We start from the raw sequence: 22,668 nt of genomic DNA, 5'->3' as shown, positions 1-22,668 counted from the left end.
TCCTGGAGTACACTTCCTGGAACCTTCTTCTTCCTGGAATACACTTCCTCCTTGTTTTCATCTGATGAAGTCTTGCTCATTCTACAAAATTCAACCCAAGGGCTGCCTCTCCACTGAAGCCTTGCCTGTCCCCCGGCCCACCCCACAACGTTATCTCCTCTGAGCCCCTGTCTGACGTCCTAGACGCACCTAAGAACATCTGTTCCATCACGTTCCTATCCTGTGTTTATTCATCAGGACTTTGACTAGTTTGAGAGACCCTCGAGGGTCTTATTCATTTTTGCACCCCAAGTGGCTTTCCAAGGCCTGACACTTGTGAATGAATGAAGGAGGGAGTGAATGAACCAAGTGTGGCAAGATCACAATGTATGGAACAGTACACCCCAGTCAGTGGAGAAAGGCATTTAACAGCCGTGGTGGTGTTGAAAGACAGGAAATATAGTCCTTCCCCTGGCTATTAAGTGTTTTACATCAGATCCTTACTCAAGTGTTAAAAGTTAAATCAACTTCCAGGAAAACATGATTGCCAATGTAAAATATGTCCTGAGAGGAATATTTCCCTAATACTTTCCACACACATGAAAGGGAAAAGTGTACCTGCTGCTCATGTTTGATGTTGTCATCTAGAAGCTCATGTCCTCTCCATTCTCCAGGCCCCTGTTCAAAGCCTAGTAAATGAGTATGTTGGCCAGGCAGCAGTCTGTGCACAGGTTCTTAGCAGTGTAACAAGCCATCTCCCCGTCAGTACCTGGTCAGGCCCAGCTGTGAGACAGAGCAGGCCAATCTAACCAGACATGAGGAACAGTGCTCCAAACTGGCAAGGGGTTGTCAATAGAGCAAGGACAGAGAACCCCGTGCATTCTAGAAGACAGGTGTTGGATTCTGGGGGTGCCCGAGATGAAGCCAAAGTGGGTATTTGGCCACCATTTAAGGAATCCACAAGTATTAAGAAATATTGATAAAATGAGCATCATGTCCTGTCATGGAAGCCCCATGTGAGGGCAGGGGCAGAAGCCAAAGGTACAGCTTCAAACTAGACGCAAGGCAACAGACAAAGAAGAGAAAGCAGCATCACAGTTTCCTTAAGGGACAATCTCACACTATAAGGCAATGGCAAGATAGTATTACTCCCTGGAGCAGTAGCATTCTTGATGTGTATAGATAAAGACATGTAATGGACATTTTTTGTGTTGGGTGCCCAGAATCACTTCCCCATATGATTTAGTGATGGAAGCTAACTTTCCTGAGGAAAGCCCATTCCTTGTAGTTTGGGTGGAGCTAACCTCATCCACCCCTGCCTCCAGGGGTGGGCACGTGACCCTGACCTGACTTCACATTCCCTCCCCAGTCTGCTGAGGTCCCTAAGGGGGTCGATTGTAAGTCTCAGGCATCTGGCAGCTATGCTGCCTACTTGGCTAAAGAATGAACAAGTACAAATGAAAACTGCAGAGAAGTCCATTAACATCACTTGATCCGTAAAGAAAGAGGCATCCCTGGAGTTCCTTTTAAGAGAAGTCTGAATTGGGTGTCTGTCACCTGCAGCTGAAGTAGTCCTTCCTCTTAGAGGCCAACATGGACTGCTCCCGAGAGCAAGCAAGACCTGGCAGAACCTTGGGGCTCGGTTTGCAGTATGGGCAGAACATCGGGTCTTCTGAGAATTTCTCACAATTATTTATGTGACTGCCAGATTTTATGTTGAGATTATTTTTCAAAAAAGAAGATAAGTCTATATTTTTGGTCACTGATGTTATTTTTTCTACTCCTTTTTGTTTCTCATCTTTTCACACCCACACTCAACCTTCCAGCTGAGGTGAAGGGAGGGGTTGGTCATGTAACAACACTAGACCACGTGAAGCCACCTATCCATGAGATGCTAGAAGCCATCCTCTGGATACCTAGGGTCCTTCTGTTTAGTGGAAGGGAAGGACGCCTAGACCAGGCTTACCTGCCATCTGAGAAGTCAGCATAGGCATGACCTCCCTTGAGGTTTAGTTTCCCCCTAAAATTAAAGCGGAGATGGAGCGTTGCTTCATCCTGGTCCCTGCGGGATCCCATAATGGTCCTGTATAATTAGCCTGAAGATATTCCCTGCTCTTTGTTTGTCAAGAAAACAAGTGGAAAGCACTAAAAAGAAGAGTAGTTGTTCAGAGGTAAATAGCAAGGGAAAGGTGGAAATGTTTGATCTCATATATAGATATGGCCTTTGTGTTCTCCAAGTAATTACTTTTGGTTTACTTTTTTCTAAAAGTGCATCAGACTTGATGGTTGGTAAGAATGAACACTAAAATTATGTACTAAAAACAAACGAGGCTCTCAGGGGATGGAGCCAAATAAGAGAAACCCAAAGCCTTGGCACTCACACTTAGTTGAAAAAAACAGACATCGTGAGTTTTGTCAGCCCTTCTGCATCTATCAGATCTTCTCTCCTAACACTAATTAACTAAGAGAGGGAATCTCAAAGTCTGAGGCAAAGCCTTTAATTTTCAGTGAAGAGATCACATCAACTTTCAGAGGAAATTCCAGATGTCCCTGTATTTCTTTATTATTGAAACTTCTCCTCAGTCTGTATTCCAGAAAAGTTTGAATCATGTTTCTGCAAGGTACAAATTAACAGCCCTGACAAAGACCATGTCAGAGATTTCATTTAAAAACACTATTAAACCAAGAAGGTGGTGGCCAAATTGGGGAGGATGTTTGATCTTCTCCCAATTTTCCACTGCTGCAAAGACAGAAACTAATGGTAAATCATTCTTTATCATTAGTTCTCCTATTTTTTAAGAACAACTCATTTTAGCAGGCATTTCTTTTTTTGTTTTTTCTTGCCAGGGCTTCATAACATTGGGATGCAGCTTGCAACACTAGAAGGAGAAAACCGAAACCACACCCAGAAATAATCATCTCCCAGTCACTGTAATGGATTATAAATGTTAAAGGGGCCGTAAATTAAATTAACGTGATGGTGTTTCATAAAGTAGGTAAATCTTTTTAAATAAATTTATTCACTTCTTTTAAAAAAATTTTTGGCTGCGTTGGGTCTTCACTGCTGTGTGCGGGCTTTCTCTAGTTGCAGCGAGTGGGGGCTACTCACTGCTGCGGTGTGCTGGCTTCTCATTGGGGTGGCTTCTCTTGTTGCAGAGCACGGGCTCTAGGCGCATGGGCTTCAGTAGTTGCAGCATGCAGGCTCAGTAGTTGTGGCGCACGGGCTTAGCTGCTCGGCGGCATGTGGGATCTTCCCGGACCAGGGCTCGAACCCGTGTCCCCTGAGTTGGCAGGAGTATGCTTAACCACTGCGCCACCAGGGAAGTCCTAAAGTAGGTAAATCTTAAATGGAGGTAATGCTCTTCTCATTATACTTAGAGATGAGGAGATAGTGAGACCCAAGACCTTGCTACAGAACAGTACCTTTGCTTCACTTCTTCTTGTGCCACCAAATTTAACAGACAATTTGAATAAACCTGTGGCCTCGCATACTCACATAAATTGACTTTTATTGCTAACTGGGGCATACTGAAAAGCATGAGACTAATGGAGCCAAACTTCCCATAATTATTTGATCAATTTGCTATCCCTTTATTTTTAATTTTTTTTAGAAGAGCAAAGTTGCATTTTCCTCAGTCCTCACTCAACCAGTTGATAGTATAAAGTTCTTATTATTCCTTTTAAACTTGCAAATGGGATTCTTTATCTCAGAGGCCCAATCACCATTTCAAAGAGAAGATTTTTATTTTTAAGAGATTCTGTTTTTAATTGGCTACTTAGAAAGTCTATTTTGGAAAATGTACATTCTCTCTGGAGTTAATCTATATAGTTCAAAAAAGGGCAAATTCTACCAGAAGGAAAATAGCATGGACATTGGAATGCAGTTATCTGGGATAATAATACTTAACAACTTGGGGAGGTGGAGGAAGTAGTTCCTCTTCAATATCTCAGCTCAGACTTCCTTTTGTTATCACTATGTCAGTCACATTATGTTCAGAAACCATCACATGCATACGACAATTGCTTTTTAAGCACCAAGGAACTAGCTGCAGTAATTTGGTTGTTTCCATCCATTCTCCAAGTAAAGATATTCCGTTAACACAAAGGCTCAGAGTTTATGAATTTTTTTTTGAAACTGAAAGACACACTTCCATGCACTTGATCACCGTGCACTGAAAGTGTTAAGAGAAGCAAAGACTGCAAAGGAGCTGGAAGAAATACAGAAGAGCCCTTTCCAACCTTAGGAAATGCCTGAAATAATAATGAACATGTAATGTGCAGGCAATAACCCTCCAGTGAAAAAAAAAGACAAACAGAAAAGAGAGCCCTGCATAAAAGCTTGGGTGATTCTACACTTTAAATAAGCAGATGAAATGTCAAAGCGTTTTTTTGTAGGTGATACCTGTTTAACTGTAATTCCATATGCCATATTATGTAAGAATCTGAGCTTGAGCAAAGCTGGCTTTTTTTGTCTTTAATCCACCCAGGTATTGTGCCCAGAAATAGGGCTCTAGCTGTTGAGGGACATGAAGGGCCACAGGGAGTGAATGATGAGGTTAACGCTGAATCCTCTCTCTACCAGGACGATTGCGTTTTCCCTGCAGCCTTCGCACCTTGTTGCTCTTTCTTGTAAGTCAAGTCTGCCCCCACGTGGTGAAAGCGAGAGGCTGCTCTCACTTTCCAAGACGCCCTCCTCATTCTTTCTAGGTCAGTGGGCGGGTATTAGGAGCATCTGGTCCCTTCACCATTGTCCTATCCATGAGCTGCTTTTTACTGCTTCTCTCCCCTCTGTCCTTCATCCCCCTTTTCTTCTTTTTCTCCTTCCTTTTGTCGTCTTTCTTTTTCTTCCCCTCTTCCCCCCTCCCCTTGCATTCGAGAGCTATCCACAGTATTATTATTATGCAGCCCAGCCATGAGGGCTAAAACCAGTAGACCCTCTGCCAGGGGAGAAGATCTGAACTCTGGTTTAAGGAATTCAGACAATACAGTTTCAATAAATCATTAAAGACTAATCACCCAAAGGGGTACTACCATGACATCAAGATCCTAGCAGACACTGAACAAGAAATTGGGAGACATGGATTTCTCTGGCATTGGCTCTGTTCCTGGAATATGATATGGATGTAACATGTTTGTAGGAAAATCAAGAAACCTGGACAGAAGCACAACTTCATAGCAAAGCAGGAGGCAGGAAGGTAAAGTGGGTTCCTCTGCCCTCAGCAAAGAAAAGCAGAAGGGCACCCACCAGCTCCTTGGTAAGCCACCCCACACACACCCTAAATAATCAAAAACAATGCTCATTATGCAAAGGCAGCCTCAAGATAAAGCTCTTTGTTCCCCTCGTGGCCCTGTTCCAACCAGCCCGCCACCCTTAGGGCCATCCTGAGCAACCAATCCATTTTGGGTATCATTTTCATCATATCATCTTCCTACACAGAAATTTTCAAAGATACCTTCATAGGTATGAACCTTCAAAGGTATATTGCCTTCAGCGTCTGAATACCTCGTGCATTCAGGATCTCTTTCTCACGCACACACACACCCCACACACTCAAGTTCTCTACTCTAGCCACACTTCTCTCCTGGGTTTCCTCCCACATCCATCGTCTTCTCACCTGCATGCTTTTTCATTTGCTCTTTTCCAACCCAGCCTAGTCTGACTCAAGGACCACAGCCTTTTGTGAAGCTTATGTCAGTGGAAGTCCATTTTTACTTTGCAAAACTGAAACTGCATTAGTGCACAGAGCAGGACAGGTCACCCTAGGACATGTAAGTTGAGAGCATTTCCATACCCAGATGAAAGCCTCATATTGAGGTAAAAATATGTGTATTGTAATACAACTGTAATTTACGGAGTTATTAATCTTCCAAGGCAGGTGTAGGGTGGGGGTGAGGAGGCTGAAATGTTCATAAGCTAACAAGAAAGAACTCAAGTGGCTTATACTATTGCCAGAATCCTGAGATGGAATTATGGCCCCATAACTCAAAGTTGCCAGCTCTTTCCATTCTCTAATGGAGGTACTGGAAGACTGGGCTCCTGCACACTTTCCCTGTTTTACTCTCTGGCTTCCACTCCCTTCCAGTCACACCAGGAAGCCCCCTAACTACTTCATGATCTGCCTCAGAGGCAAAAAGTGTGACGGTTATTTAAGTTGCATCCTTTTTTAAAAAAAATTTATTTATTTATTTGTTTTTAATTTTGGCCGTGTTGGAGTCTTTGTTGCTGCGCGCGGGCTTTCTCTAATGGCGGCAAGCAGGGGCTACTCTTCGTTGGGGTGCGCGGGCTTCTCATTGCGGTGCCTTCTCCTGTTACTGAGCATGGGCTCTAGGCACGCGGGCTCAGCAGTTGTGGCTCACGGGCTCTAGAGCGCAGGCTCAGTAGTTGTGGCACACGGGCTTAGTTGCTCCGCGGCATGTGGGATCTTCCCGGACCGGGGCTAGAACCCATGTCCCCTGCATTGGCAGGCCGATCTTAGCCACTGTGCCACCAGGGAAGCCCCTAAGTTGCATCTTTGTTGAGGAAATGCAGAAGGAGGTCCCCATAACCTTCCCAATCCAAGGACTCAGCACAGGATTATGGTGGCAAAACCTCTCTTTCATAGCAGATATAAATACGGTAAAATGTCCATCCCTTGCCTCCAGATCTGACCAGCACTGATCAGTCCCAGAAGCAATAATGCATGGTGCACAAAACACTCACAGGAGAGGGCAGACCTAAATACCACTCAAGAATTACACCAAAAGCTCATTGTTCATCTTTTGGCTATTTCTCTAAGTGTAGTCCATCAGTCCCCTGCATCAGAATCACCAAGAATGATCATTAAATGCAGGTTCCTAGGCAGCATCCCAGACCTATACAGTCAGAATCCTGGAGATAGAGCCTTGGAATATGGATGTGTATGTAATAAGCAATTGAGGGCATTCTTGTCCATTCTTTCAAGTAGTTGCTCTGTTTTCCTTCACTGTATTTCAGACAGGGCCTATCTCAGACAGAAACATGCCGTTACTAAATATGTTCAAATCCCTGCTTTGTGGACCCGCTTATGCCCCTGAACCTACTGTCCCAAATGCCTTCTGCAACCCTCGGCCCTGAAGATGTATCCGTGCACTCACACTGCTCCTGGGCCTCCGCTTAAGTTCCAACCTGGACTTTTCCTGCCCATATGAGCACTCTCTGAGCATCTAGACCTTTCCATCCACTCTCCTGTCCAACAAAATGTATATCATCTGTGCCTGATATTCGCAGGCTTTTGCTGTTCATTAGATGACATTCATCAATTTAACCTGATGAGGAATCCATGGTAGAGGGTTAATGGGTAGGTACTTCTTACACTTTGGCAGTTTTAAAGGACATATTTTGGGACAGACAAGGAAAGCTTTGGCCTTCTCAGTCACATCATTAGGTCTAGATTTAACCATTTGCTAGCAGATGTGAAATTCTCTGCAACTTTCTCTCTAAAATGAATTAATAATCCCTCTTTATTCCCAAAGTAGGGCTTCAAAGCACATCAGAAACAGAATAGTAGAATATAAAAAGAATTTGTTATTATGATTCATCTCGAGACCAGCCCTGATTCAAAGATATCATGGCCATTGTTTTCCTGATTTCCACTCTCCAGGAAGCAAGCAAAAAATTCTGATTAAGGTCCTTCCAGCCAAGTCTATGTCAAACATGTCCTTTGATTGGTGCGGGTGGCTGGAGCTCCCAGAGCTGGCCCTGCCTGCAGCTCATCCTCTTTGTCCTTCTCTCTCCTCACCATTAGACCTGTCACACCATGTGGATGTGGCCTACTGAGGGTCACCCAGGGAGTCGTACCCCATTACTTGACAAAAGGGAAAACTGTTCCACAGAAGTGACAAAAGGTCCGAGCAGAACTAAGACTGCATCTTCTCTCAAACCAGTACACCACACTGCTTTAAGGTCAGTTTCCAAATGCACCTGAAGATGGTTTGGGGACAAATTCATAGTCCTTAGGGATGTGCCTGTTACTGGCAAAGCCCATTGACAGTTCCCGGGAAATAAAAATAGAATCTAGGTAATAAAATATAATCTAACCTTTTTTCTTCGCCTTGGCGCTTCGTCTAGTTTCACTTGCTCACAGGGAGCCACGGGCAGAGGCCTCACACCAGCCCTTCCGCCCAAAGTTCCTGGTGCAGAACCGCCCTGGCGACACCTCGGCTCGGGACCGTTTGCAGAAGCGCCGAGCACGGAACGACGCGATTCAAGATGGCGGCGGCGGGCTGTGTGCAGAGAGGCTGCGCCTAGCACCGCGATGATCTGGAGCCTGAGCCGTGCAGCCCCGCCCACCCCCCGAGAGCCCCGCCCTATAAGGCATCCCTGCCCGCGACCTGTCGGGGAGGGTGTGTGCTGTAGAGTCTGAGCTTACCCCTCTCCATTCTCCGATCAAAAGAATAAAGCTTTCCTTTGCTTCTGAACCAAAGTTCCTCTTGTTCTACTGGCTTGAACAAAAATGGGCAGGATGACCCTTGTTGGGGCCCGACTCAAAAGGGTCAGTAACAAGCCCATGTTACCGGGCCCAATACCTTTATTATTTTTTTGGTACGCAGGCCTCTCACTGTTGTAGCCTCTCCCGTTGCGGAGCACAGGCTCCAGACGCGCAGGCTCTGCGGCCATGGCTCACGGGCGCATCCGCTCCGCGGGATGTGGGATCCTCCCGGACCGGGGCACGAACCCGTGTCTCCTGCATCGCATCGGCAGGTGGACTCTCAACCACTGCGCCACCAGGGAAGCCCTGGGCCAATACCTTGATTTCACCCCTTCTCATCATTCTGTGCCTTTGGCAAAATTGCCCTCTAGACAGCCCTTCCCAGAAGGCATTTCTTTCGGTGGTAAAAATATCTTGCAGGAGTGACATAATACCTCCAGATGCTGTAGGAACAGAACCCACACCCTGTGATTTGCTGGCCGTTATCCGAGTAGACTAGGGCTTTCTCTGGAGTTTGATGCCATGTTGACGTTTGGCTGCCGACTCACTGCCAAAAGCCTTTCATGTGGAGGAGTAAGTACTACAAATGGGGAGATGGGTGGGTTGTTAGACTGTCATAGAGTCTGCTCCATACTAACATAGGTTCTCACATGGACTATGGAAAGAGATCTCAAAAGTCATGCCTGACTCCTCCAGATAGATGGACAAGATAGGCCAACAGGGCGTCATTCAAGGAAGTTCCTTGAACTTGGACATGTTCAAGGAAGTTTTCTAAACCTGTATTTCAAAAAACTGAGCTCCAGCCTTTGACCTTTAGGTTATATTAGAACACTAAAATGGGCCGCATGGATAGCCTATGTGCATAAATTGCTGGCACACTGGTGTTCTTAGCCTCAGAACTGCCTTGAATTTTGAGAAGTGCTAATTGAAATGCAATGCACATGTTCTTTAGCCTGAGCCAGAGGGAGAAATGTAAGGGCTGGACAAGGCTGTCAAATAAATATGATGCACAATAGCAACAGTGGTCATATGTAACTAGCCTAGTGAATTTGAAACCCAAATCTGAGAACATTTGGTGGCTTGATTAATTTGCTTTGCCTATTCGCCATCTGTTGTTATCTCCAGGAGGCCAGGGTGGGCAGCCCTGCTTGGTTCTGCTGACTTAGGCCAGCTGGAAACTCTCCTTCTATAGGGATTGGGGGGTGGGGTCTGCAAACGAACAGAGGTCCCTGGTCCCTGCTCTCATCTCACGCTGTGGCTGGGAAATCAGGTTTTGTATAAACAGCTCCTCCCATATGCTTCAAAACTACTTTTACATCACCTACCTCTGTTTAAAAACTGTGTAAACTCACAAGTTCACCTGTTTTATATCTTCCCCTTGCTGATGACTGAGGAGAAAAGTGAGGTCACCTGGTGACAATCAGGCAACTGTTTCTTTTGAGCTGAGCTATAGAACCTCACATTTGAATTTTGCCTTTTTTTTGGCTGAATTAGTTCATTCTTTTCACGGCAAAGCTTTTCATCAAAAGCCTTATGTAAACTTGGAGAGCAGGGCCCTAGGTAAGCCAGCTTTGCTTTCTGAATTAGATAATGAAAGTATCGCTCATCTTCCCCTTGTCCTGCTCCCCCCATTCATACACTTTACTTGCTTCATTCATTCTTCAACAGAAATATAACTTGCTTCATTCATTCTTCATATAGGAGGGGCAGTGAGCTAGATACTAGGGATTCAGAAGTGAAAGCACAGGCCTTGGTCCTCAAGGAGCTCAACAGGCTAGTAGGGGAAGAAAAAGAAATAAAACTATCCTACAAATATTATGATAGAGATTTACACAGGATACTCAGGGCAAAGATTTATGTCTGCCCACCAAGATCTATTCCACTCTTCTTCCCCAGTAATAGAGTTTTAGCCGAGTGTAGAGCCAGCTCTGTACCCCCAGAACTCCCTCCTGGGCAACTAAGCATGGTCATGTGACTAAGGTCTCCCCATCAAGAATACAAGTTGGAAATGTCATTTGCCACTTCCATATGGAATGTCCATCAAATTCTTTGACTGTTAGCCCATTGTTGGATGGTCTTTGCAAATGATCCAGCAAGCCTAACAACACATGACAGTTTAGTTGTAAAGGCCACAATGATGTGGCTAGAGTTGGCTAATTGGACTGGAATAGCAATACCGTACCCTGACAAAATGTCAAAGCAGAGAAGCAATATCAGTAGTCCCAAAACGGGGTCAAAGATTCAATGTAGTCAATCTGCCAGGAACAGACAGAGCTAATATTCCATGTAATGTGGCCTCCATCACCACAGAACAAATAGGCCAAATTTTTGCAGGAGTCACTAGTCTGGTATGCAGTGGAAGCTTCTGCATCCAAGAGAAACATCATTCACAGTGTGCCCAGTCTGTGGTGGTGGATGTGTTACCATGCCCAGTACCATGATGAAATCAGATGGCAATGGTGGCTATCTTGATCAATTGCCTAATTCTAGTTCATCTGAGCAAAAAAACAGACCTTTACCATCACCCAGGTGATGTCTGATGGGCAGACACAATGTGTTTACCCAGTTCACGACACAAAGAGGAATATCTTTAATCTACCAGTCTTAGTCTTCCAAGTGGCAGACCAACTGGCTAGGCCATTGGTAAACAACCCCAAAGTCATCAGGGGTCCTTAAGAGTGTTTCCAAGGCAAAAGTGGTTTAGCACATTGTGCTGCATTTGGTCTTCCAGAATTGTCATTGGGGTTGGATGGCTGCTGCCACCTAGTGAACACCATCAACTTTCAACTTTGCTGAACCATCAGTGAGCTAGATAACTCTAGTGAGACCACAGACTTGATTATTCACAGCACAGCAAGCATCATGAGTGTTAGCATGCTTACCAGGTTCCCCTTGCCCCCAAATCCCATGAAAGCAATGTGAAGGACCCAGATAGGTACGCACATATGAAGCTACAATACATGCATATAAAGCATCATTACCAATTAGACATCCAGCAGCGGAAACCACAACAGTACACTGAATTGACCCAGGAGCCCCACACAGTAGGCCACTTTAGCTACCCTTCCCCGCTTCGAATAGCGCCCAAATAATGAAGTGTGCTGCGTTATGGGAGAGAAACACTTAGCTTCAAAAATCTACCAATTTTATAGCAAGTAGTAAGCAAGTTCGCTTTTTGTCCCAGAGGGAGACGTTACCTCGTCCTTCAAAGTTGTTCACTGCAGATACAACCCTAAGAAATAGCCTGGGTTGAGAGAGGTCAGAGTCTTCCGTTCTTGGCATACTCAGCAAGATGCATAGAAGCAGGAGAGACCTATGGTGGTGTTTCTCCCAACAACAACCACCCCTCTGGAGAAAAGTAATAATTTTAAAAGGTCTGCGCTGTAGCATTCATTTACCAATTTCCTGGTTTAAATACTCCCACCATGGCTGACTTCAAGCTACCACTGTGACATCATTCAAGTCGGGGTTGGGAAGAGATGAATCACCACTTGCTAAACCTCCCATTGGTAATTCTTACTTGAATCAATTATTACTGTGATCATTGCCCTTGACTTTGAAGTACATATCTGAATCTTTTATTAGTTCTGTACATGATTTCACATACTATTATTTCCCCTTTTTTCGAAATGTATTCCTGCTTAGCTTGTCAAGTATATTATCAACTTTTTATAGTTTGTTTACATGTAGTACAAGAGCCTCCCTCCTCTGAGGATCCTAAAATAATTTCTGGAGAAGTCTAGGGGGAAATATTGGGTTATACTCATAGATTAAAAAGAACCCATAAAATTGAAATGTTGAGCAGTGGGGTGTGAAAGTTCAAACCTCTGGCTGGTAGTCAATCCCTTACATTTCTTTCTGTATCTTTAGTAAACCACCAAACCCACGTTTATAAATTTCTGAGTCTGTGGTCATTTTCTCCAACATTACCTGGTTTTAACTTTCTTCCTAGTATTTATTACTCTCTTAAATTTCCTGCCTTTTTTTCACTTGTTGATTACCTTACTGCCTTTAGAATGCAAAAACAAGAATTTTGTCCATCTTGTTTACCACTTTATCCCCACACCTAGAATAGTGCCTAGCGTGTGAAAGATAATAAATATACAGTCAGCAAATGAATTCTGCTTCCTGTCCTAGTACCTATTCCACCTCATTAGGCTGCCTCTACATTCAGTCACTTTTTGGGATGGTTCTTACTGCAGACAGCAATCAAGCTGTCAGATAGAAGCTCCAAGTCTTTCCTTTATAATTAAACTTTGATTGGGTTTCAGGCTATCTGATACCTCAGTGCTGCCACTCATACACTAAGTCAAATTAAACAAGTCATCAAACCTTTCCGTGCCTCAGTTTCCCCATCTAGAATGCTCAAGGATCTCTGAAAGCATGGCTTCAGTTTTCATTGTTGTCTCTGGGACCATGCAGTGCTGAGTATGTTATCAGTGGGTTTTCATCTCATTCTGATAATATCTTTGCCTCTGGAGGGTGGTGGGAGAAGAGATGAACAGCTGTAGTCTTGCTTTACTGTCACCAATGGAGTGATTCAGAAATTCTGAAGATTCTTTGAAGGCAATTTCTCAACTTCTCTTTAACCAGGATTCAAACTATTCTTCTGACATGTATCCCAAACTCATCCATTATTTCTTCTATAAAGTGGGGCCAGGGGCTTCCCTGGTGGCTCAGTGGTTGAGAGTCCACCTGCTGATGCAGGGGACGCGGGTTCGTGCCCCGGTCCGGGAGGATCCCACATGCCGCGAGGCGGCTGGGCCTGTGAGCCATGGCCGCTGAGCCTGCGCATCCGGAGCCTGTGCTCCTCAACGGGAGAGGCCACAACAGTGAGAGGCCCGCGTACCGCAAAACATAAATAAATAAATAAATAAAATAAAGTGGGGCCGATAACACCTACATCACAGGGTTGTGGTGACGGTTAAATTAGATAACCTAAATCAGTGGTTCTCAAAGTGGGGTCCCTGGACCAGCAGCACCAGCATCACCTGCCAACTGCTTAGAAATGCATAGCCTTGGGCCCCACCCCATACTGAAGCAGAAACTCTGGGGTTGCCCAGCTGCATTGGTTAAAAAGCCTTCCAGGTGATTCTGATTTACATTAAAATTTGAGAACCACTGACAGAGATGAAATCAGTTGACACTTGTCTGACCTTCAAGTGTCTGCTTTTCACTTATTCATTCAGATTTATTAGCCACCCAAACCAATACCAGATAAGCTGCAGAATTATTTGTCCTCACCCCACTTGGCAGATGTGAACAGTGGGTGGGAGACTTGGGAGTAGACCCTGCTCTAAAACCCAATTATAAACACTTTGGGCTGCTTTTGCCCTTGTCCACAATTACTGCAATTTGACAAAATTTTACCTTCATGTTCATATTTTTCTTCCTCCTATCTTTTTATTTGTCAAGGAGTTGGTTCAATAGACATTTTGTGCTTCCATGAGTAGCTAGATGGTTCCCTGCACGGCAGATTTTAGCACCTGGTGGGACACAAATAAAAGAGCACAGGCCTCAGAATCAAAGAGGCCTCAGTTCACACCATCTGGATGGCACTGGACAAGTTAGTGTTGGTGAAGCCTGAGTTTTTCAAATGAAAAATGGGGTTAACAACAAGAAAAGCCCCCATTTATTGAGTAGCTCCTAGGTGCCAGGCAGTATGCTAGGCATTTCACATTTGATGTATATTACCTCATTTAAACCAAAACCATGAGTTATGGGTTTTTTTCTTTAAACATATCTTATTTAAATACTTCTAACATTTTCAACATGATTTTGCAACATTCAGGGCCCATCATTTCCTTTTTCAATGTAATTAAATGATAGTAAAGACGCTTGGTGGGAAAACAGCACCTAATTAATAACTAGCTTTTCGGCAAACTCTGCTAGAATGCTTCAATTCCATTAAGTGAGTGATGTCAGTTGGAAAAATGAGGCTAATTTTGCAGCAGTTTTAAAGAAAGAGGAAATAACCTTTAAATAGTGGTATATCTGTACTTTGCGGTAGAAGTTCTTAGTTCATACTTAATTAAAAAGCAAGTTGCTCTTGAATGTTGAAAATCCTGGAAGAGTTTTTTAAAGTAATTTAATGTAGCATTTTATGGCTGCTTTTGCAGTTGAGAATTTGCGATGGATATCGAGGGATGTAAATGCCTTCTGATCCCTTAGATTTAATCAGACTGCTCACTTGCTCGCTTGCATAATGGTTTATGGTACCTTTGATGATTTGCCGCCAACCTACCACTTTTAATAATTTACTGTAAAAGCATTTAATTTTTAATGGACAAGAATGGGTAAGAGGTAACTTTTGCATTGGTAAGTGCTCTCCTGAAGACTGGAAAAAAGGAACAGTATGTTTAAATTCCAAACATTATTGCAAAACACGAGTCTTTTATTACCAAAGTCAAATGCATAATTGAAAAACATACCTAACACAAAATTATTGTTCGTGCCTTATTTAACCATAACATAGTATTGCTTTCATGATGCTATCATGAGGACATTTTTTCAAATTCTCATTTTTTTCTTAACTTCCATGCTGTTTTCAATATTCTGTTCCACTAGATAAAGTGTACCTACCACAGGGTGAGAATATACGTCATTTTATTACATCTTGCTAATCAAGAAAAGCCCAACAAAAGAATAGTTTGTAATGTCTGCTTCATAAAAGAAATATCACTTTATATTCATTTTCTTTAAAAGTTTTTCTAAGATCTCCATGTAATGTGCATATCTAGGAATGATTTCACAACTAGTCTTAAAAATATCGGAGTTTCCATGTGGAAAGAAAAATGGGAAGATGCCAGGATAAATATTTTTTAAGACTTGATGGAGGACAAAACACATCTTGCCTTCAGAGGCACATAAAACAAAAAATGTTGCAATTTGGCAGATAATCCCTTTTTCAGATATGCCATGTGTAAAAATAAGAATGGCTTCACAGGACTGCTTTCTGGGGAATCAACTAACAGCCTACAGCCCTGGAAACTTATTCTACCCTTCTAACATTCCACAGCTGACTGTCCCCAGGCTTACCCTGAAATGGGCTACAGGGAGAACTCTGATGGTCAAGGGACCAAGTCTGAGCTCTGTTTCTGGAATGCCTTTGGAATTCAGACATCAGAGCAGTTGCGTGAGAATGTGAAACTCATTCTCTTTGTTTTGGCCTTCAAATAGTCTTGAGTCTAAACCCTGCTACAGAGGATTGGTTCCCAGGAACCCCTGGTACTTAGCCAAGGAGTTTGTGCCCTGTCAAAAGTACCCCATCTAAAGATGAGGGTTTGAAGATCCAATCACTATTTCCATGCTTGGTTTCCTGGGATGAAGCAGCAGGTTCCAGACTTAAATGATAAACAAGGACTCTATCTATTCCCACCATCTTTTGGCTTCCTGGCAGGGGTTATATATAAAACAGCTCCTTTCTCTGTAAGCTAGATATTCATCTCCACCCCAGCTAATGAACAGAAACTTCTAGGTCTAATCAGGTGTTCCCCAGATTTGAGAAAGCAGGAATTGCTCCTGAGCAAATTCAGGTGCACCTGAGTTGGGTGGCTTTAACAATCCTGTGCATGCATATCTTTTTCTTCTCTCCAGCTCTCTTAAATTCTTTATCTCACATCACCAATGTAACCTTTTAGAGGTAGAGAGCCCTTAGAGATCATCAGCAATCCACAAACTTTTCATCTGAAGAAACTCTGAGCTAGCTAACTTGCCAAGGTTACAGGGAAGCTGGGAAACCAGAGTTTACTAAATTGAGTGCTTTTCCCGTTACATCACATGGTCTCCCTCTCCTCTTCCTCTGTCTCTTTCTTCCTCCTCCCTTCCCTCCCCAACTACGGTCATCCCTTTTGTTTTTCTTTTAGGCCTCCCCGTGGTGCCAACAGTACCTATGAGTGTCACTTAGCTGCAGTGGTAGTCTTCATTGCTAAAAACATTAAGTGGGGAGGTGGGGAGAGAGCAGGTGTCTAACAACCTTTCTGGCTTAACTCTATTTTTCCTCCTCCTCTTCCAATCAGGTGTGCTGCCTCTTTTTTTACATTCTGACAACACTTCACAGTGAGCTTCTTAACCGCAGCTAATTTGCCAGCCTAGTATCTATGACAGAAACATAATTAAGTTTCCTGGGCATATTCATTCCTCTTAATGTCCTTAGTAGGTTGGGGCTTTGTGAAACATCTTCAGAAGAGAACAGGGTAGTGTACAAAAGACTGCTATAAGTGTAGCCTTCTAGGTCCTTACACCCTCCAAAATTTATGCCAACCAAATATACGAAGTGATACACCAAAGGGTTAACATTGGCAATGAACTAGAGCAGGGTAGAGTCAGGGAGGGAGATTATTATCTTTATTCTAGTCCATCTTTATCTTTTCAAAGATGGAAAAAAAAAGAAAGAAAGGAAGAATGAAGGAAGGAAGGAGGGGAGGAAAATATGCCTAAACCACAATAAAATGTATAAGCTTGAAACTTAAAGAGTATATCAGAAAAATGTTTTAAATATTATAAATAAAACGGCTAAAAGCATAATATAGCCTAATCTGCAATTCTTTTCATCTATAATGCTAGGTTTTTGAGGAAAAGTAAAAGGGTCTATAAATGTCATTTTTTTTCCTTTAACAGTTAAATAAAAGAAAATTCTGAGTTATGGACTGATAGTGAGTATAAACAAGAAAAATATCAGCTATGAATGGGTACTAGAATTTTTCATATACAGTAGACGACTCATGTCTATACAAGGGGAAAAAACAGACTAAATAACAGTCAATCTTGTATTTTTGGCAGACTAAATGATTAACCATTTCACATCAGAGTCAATCTCAATCTAATCAACTGTATGGGAATTAGTCACTATAATGGAAAAAGTACTTAACTCAGAAGAGTTCATTCATTAATCACATACCAACACCCCAGAGAGATAATTTTTCTGCTTAAGTTCCCAAGCTTTACTTACTCATTCATTCCTTCAGCAGTTATTTGTTGAACTCTTACAATGAGCCAGGTGTTCTGTAGGACACTGAGAGTAAAAACACACTCCTTAAAATAAAGGAAATTGTAGACTAGAGGGGGGAAATTAAAAATAAATAACTCATGACCTAAACACTGATATGGACTTGAAAATATTGCTATGGGGGTAGGGGGCGAAGGGAAGAATTACATATTCATTCTAGGGCAAGTGGAGAAATCTTCACGGAGGGTGACATCTGAGTCAGAACTTAAAGGATGAATTGGAGGTCATCTCAAAGTTCCCAGTGAAAACCAAAGCTTAAAAATCGAGGAGGTGGGGCTTCCCTGGTGGCGCAGTGGTTGAGAGTCCGCCTGCTGATGCAGGAGACACGGGTTCGTGCCCTGGTCCGGGAAGATCCCACATGCCGCGGAGCGGCTGGGCCCATGAGCAATGGCGGAGCCAGCGCGTCCGGAGCCTGTGCTCCACAACGGGAGAGGCCACAGCAGTGAGAAGCCCGCGAACCGCAAAAAAAAAAAAAAAAAATCCAGGAGGTGGGCTTCCCTGGTGGCGCAGTGGTTAAGAATCCGCCTGTCAATGGGGGGACACGGGTTTGAGCCCTGGCCTGGGAAAATCCCACATGCCACAGAGCAACAAAGCCCGCACACCACAACTACTGAGCCTGCACTCTAGAGCCCACAAGCCACAGCTACTGAAGCCCGCGCTCCTAGAGCCTGTGCTCCACAAGAGAAGCCACCTTAATGAGAAGCACGTCCAACGAAGAGTAGCCCCCACTGGATGCAACCAGAGAAGGCCCGCGTGCAGCAACGAAGACCCAACGCAGCCAAAAAAAAAAAAAAAAAAATCGAGGAGGCCCAGTTTATGAACACCTCCACTAGACCAGCATTTCCAAATGTGTTTATAGATCTTATTTGAAAAATAAGATCAAAAGAAAGTTAGGTCAAAAGAAAGTTAGGAATGCTAGAGTCTACCCATTAAATAATTTTCTTTACAGCAGGACTTTTCAGAACCTTTACACCCCAGAATGGATACCAACTAAATACATGAAATGATACCCCAAATGTTGACATTGGTTACTTCATGAGCGGAGAAATGGAATAGAATGAAACCAATGCACATCACGAATTTAAAGACATAGTGCAGTGATTCCAGGCTTAAGGAAAGCCCCCTCTTCCTTGTAGAACTTGAGGGTCTACTTGTCTGTGTACACAATTTATGTCTGTATTCATAGTCTGTACTTATGAATTTATTTTCATGTGTGTTTTGGGCTAAAGTAAGAAAAAGTGATTATATGCTCCACTAATGAATATTTGAATTTCTGCTGAAAAAAGCAGCAGATGAATCTTAACATTTATTATTACTGGCATTTATTATATTGGTATCAACACTGCAATCATTCTCACTCCAAAAAGATTGTCATTGTCTTATAGGATTCTAGAGAGACTCAGCCACCATTTTGTGGGGTGTCAGTGTTAGAAGACTAGGAAACCCTGAGTAAGATGAACAATACACATGCATATGGTTGATAATTATGTACTAGATAACTAAATCAAATAGCAACCCAGAAATCACTTTTTTCCTTGTATAATGATCAACGAATAGATTAAGAATCAGATCTTCCCTTCACAGTCACTGCATGTATGAAATAGTATGTGTTGAATTATGCTTTTTCTATTTGTGAAAAAAAGTACGATGGAAGTATATTTTAAGGAACACTAAATATTAATAAAAAGGGGAAAATGCAAATGGTCTAGATGACGTAATTAAAGATGGATGACCCGGTGGGTCACTATTCCTGTGAACAAAACTTCAGAAACTGCAGGTAAAGAAAGACTTCAAGTCTCCCACATGACACTATTTAAAGCATGTGCTGCCTGTATAATAGGCTGGAAAGGGACTATTCATTTGATGAAGGGAGACTTAGATCTATGACTTACATTATCATGATGAATCCTATATTAATATTAAAGTTCTATCCATCACATTGGAAATTTCCCTAGAGGGTTTTTAACATTTCCCTGGTGACTGCCTTAATATGTAAATCAATGCCATCCTGAGAGGCCAGAGCAGAATCTCTGCTTATAACTTTTTCTACATTACATTTTTTCCCCACTTTATTTCTATGCAAATTGAGTCCTTTTTAGTTTTAGAAAAAAGTTGCCCTCTCTTCGGATAATCCGCGTTCATACTGCTCTCACAAATGCTCTCATTCAGCCATTCCATATGGTTTCCTATTTCCCTTTTCTTTGCTGATAGTAAAATTAGCAGCAGTAAGAGGTCTTCTCTGTAGGCTTAGGAAACTTGACTCAAGCTGTTAGTACAAGCAATAAATGCTGGCCAGCTTATGTTTTGTAGCCTGTAAAATGTTGGAAACTGTAGTTCAGATTCTTTGGTCAGTGGCCACAGTCTTCAAAGGTCATATTTCATCAAAATCACTTCAGCAACTGCTGTTCAACATGCCTGTCCAAAGAGAGAGAGAGGGTGATGCAATCAGATCACGTGGGAAAGGAGTTAGTCTCTCGGTACTAATTTGCAGTGTATTAGGTACAACGCTGCCCCAGGTTCTCAGGTGTAACAATAAGCTCGGGATCTCCTTGACCCTAATTATAAGACGCTCCAAGGTGAACTGCATTTGAGATTTGGAGTGGGGGTGAAGGAGAAGAATAACAGGCCAAGAATCATTCACTAGGCCTGATTCCTTCTTCTGTGCCAGAAAGAAAACCTAGAAGATAAAAATCCATCTTCTACCAACCTTCCAGTTATGCTCTCCTCTCTCCCAGGCTGCACCCCACCTTCTCATCCTCCAGCCCACAGTGAACTCTAGAATAATAGCAGCAGTGGTAGCAGCAACTAGTACGCAACCCTTTGGGGGAACTTTCTGGGCTGATGACTCAGCCAGCCCTGCAGAGCAGTTGCTCAACTTTTTCTCCAAATGGGCTGGTCAGAACCTTTGACTGGACCACTGAACAGAGAGCACGTGGACACTGAGTGGCTACCCTTCACCCCACAGCTTAATTTTATTCCAGACGTAGCCAACTGACATCACCCTCCCCAAGTCCCTTTTCACAATTTACACCTCAGAATGCTTCCCAGGTGTACGCCCTCTGCCCAGGCTCTCTCCCGAGGGAGAGGGGTCACCATAACTCAGGGGATCCTGAACTCTCTTTACTGTTATGTAGTTAGAGGAGAGCGCTGTGGAACCAAACACTCAGCCTCTTAGATGGAGAGCATCTACTGCCAGCAATGGAAGGGAGAAATTACCTGGCAGATTTTTCATTTGAAAAACTTTATAAATTTTTAAATCTTACTCTTTCGGAATGAGCCATAAATGGGTCAAATGATACAGAATAGTAAAATGGATGTGATATGAATTCTTTATAATTATGGAAATGGCAGCCTCCTTATTGGTTACGAGTCACGTAACATGTAATCCCCGTCTTGGGTTATTAATAATGGATACACAGTTATCAAATTGTTTTAATGAACACTTCTGAAATACTTTCTGTCACTAAAAGCAAATATTTTATTGTAGACAGATATGGTTGTAGGATTGAACTAGGATATCCCATTATTACTACTTCTAATTTAGTGTAAATACTGTCAAAAAAAATGACAGAGAACAATGAAGCTAATTACCAAAGAATATATGCCTATATTTGGAATTATACACAAGAGTCTTATTTTTACTGTCTCCAAAATAAACACTCCTTGCTGATCTCTACGTAGTTCATTATATAAGGAGAGGAAATTTTGGAGTATTTCCAAGGAAGACTACCCAAGGATCAGGCAAAGAATGGTAAATCTGCCTAACTTAATAGAAAAATAAACTTTCTTGCTCAGAGGGCAATGAACCATTCTACTCTGGGTCACAGAACTCACCTGACCTTAGTAAACTCAGTGCAAAGAAATGAAACAAGCCAGTATCACATAGCAGCATAAAGGGCTTCAGAAACATTTAGGAACGAGGACCATTTAGGGACCAAACCACCTGGTCCTGAAATTCTCAGGACAGTACTTCATATCCGGTACTGAGCATAATGCTGGAATCAGGAGTGCCTCCAAATGCCGAAGAGGAACACTTGAGCCAGGGCTCTCGCCTGCCAGGGGAGAAAGGGAATCTTACAGGCTCTCAAAGTTGGCACCGCTTTTCATGGATATATGGAGAAATAGCTGGGAATTGTGCCCTCGGCTGCCCCTGGGGAAGGAAGATCTAGAATTTATTTTGTTTTGTTTTGTTTTTATCATCAAAGCCCCAAACGAGCCACAGAAATATCACCCAAGAGCAGCTGCTTGCAAAAACAAAGATCTAGACGGCAGCAATGAAAGCACTGTCTGCTGGTATCACTGGGCTAGGATAAAGACCTCCTCAGCACCTTTAGAGAGGAACAGAAATAGCCACACCATCACAGGATGGTTAAGATGCCCTTTGACTGCATGTCAGAACTAGTTTTTCATCAGCTTGGGAAGTAGTTTTCCTCTGCAAAGTGAATTGGATTTAGGGAGAGAAGAGTCCAGATTCTCCCTTATACTCTGTCTTTCCTGCTCTTTTGAACACCTACTGTACTGTCTTCCCAGTAGTACCACCCACCCCCAGCTCTTCCACAGGTTTGCAATTGGATCTTCTATGTTAGGGCAGTGTGACCCACCCTGGCCACAAATGACTGGTTCAGGATGGGGTACCTTACCTAGACCGGGCCAATCATAATCTTTCCCTGGCATGTTGAATCTGGAACTCAGACGAGGCAGTTTCTCATAGGGTGGCTGAAACTGAGGATGTGTAAACTCAGAAGTTTTGGCAGATAGAGAAGCAGAGAGATCAAGACAGCGGTAGGAGGCAATAATGAAGCTGATGCACAGAGAGAAGAAACGAGGATGCAGGAGAAAGTCCTGATGGTGATTTGAATCCTAGGCTCCAGATGTTCTATAGGCCCCAGTCTCATTCATAAGACATCCCAGTATCCTCATAATAAATTCCCCATTTTGTTTAAACACGTTAGAAATTTTAGTAATATGCAACAAAGGATTTGAGTAATCTCTCAGGTAAAGGAGAGCCTAGTTTTGCCGCTGTCCTCAATAATGAAGGCCTCAACTACAAAACACTTACACAAACAGGAAACCACTCAGGAGGCAGGGAGGTCCAAAGTGAGCCCACAGTGAGTTTTCTTCTATTCCATCTCTCACTACGCCCTGCTTAGCCTGTGTATCAGGGACTGCCTAGGATTATAGGACCCCTTCCCCCCTGGATATTTGAATCCAAATGAGATCAGGTCAAGATATTCA

General features: G+C 43.0%; 1 long non-coding RNA gene across 3 annotated transcripts in view; it reads right to left on the bottom strand.

The window, feature by feature from the left end:
* The window catches only part of LOC109548576 (uncharacterized), a 187,600-nt gene that overhangs the window by 94,966 nt on the left and 69,966 nt on the right, over nucleotides 1–22,668 (bottom strand). The window contains exon 4 of one of the 3 annotated variants that reach the window (XR_004528126.2): nucleotides 18,938–19,848. The exons of the other annotated variants lie outside the window; for them this stretch is intronic. This is a non-coding gene — a long non-coding RNA (uncharacterized lncRNA). Of the gene's footprint in view, nucleotides 1–18,937; nucleotides 19,849–22,668 lie in introns of those variants that run through there. 3 annotated transcript variants of the gene reach the window in all.

The sequence above is a fragment of the Tursiops truncatus genome, chromosome 9, assembly GCF_011762595.2.
Source record: "Tursiops truncatus isolate mTurTru1 chromosome 9, mTurTru1.mat.Y, whole genome shotgun sequence".
Lineage (NCBI taxonomy): Eukaryota > Metazoa > Chordata > Mammalia > Artiodactyla > Delphinidae > Tursiops > Tursiops truncatus.
Note: the sequence above shows the minus strand (reverse complement) of the source record. Positions and strands in the feature narration are given on the sequence as shown.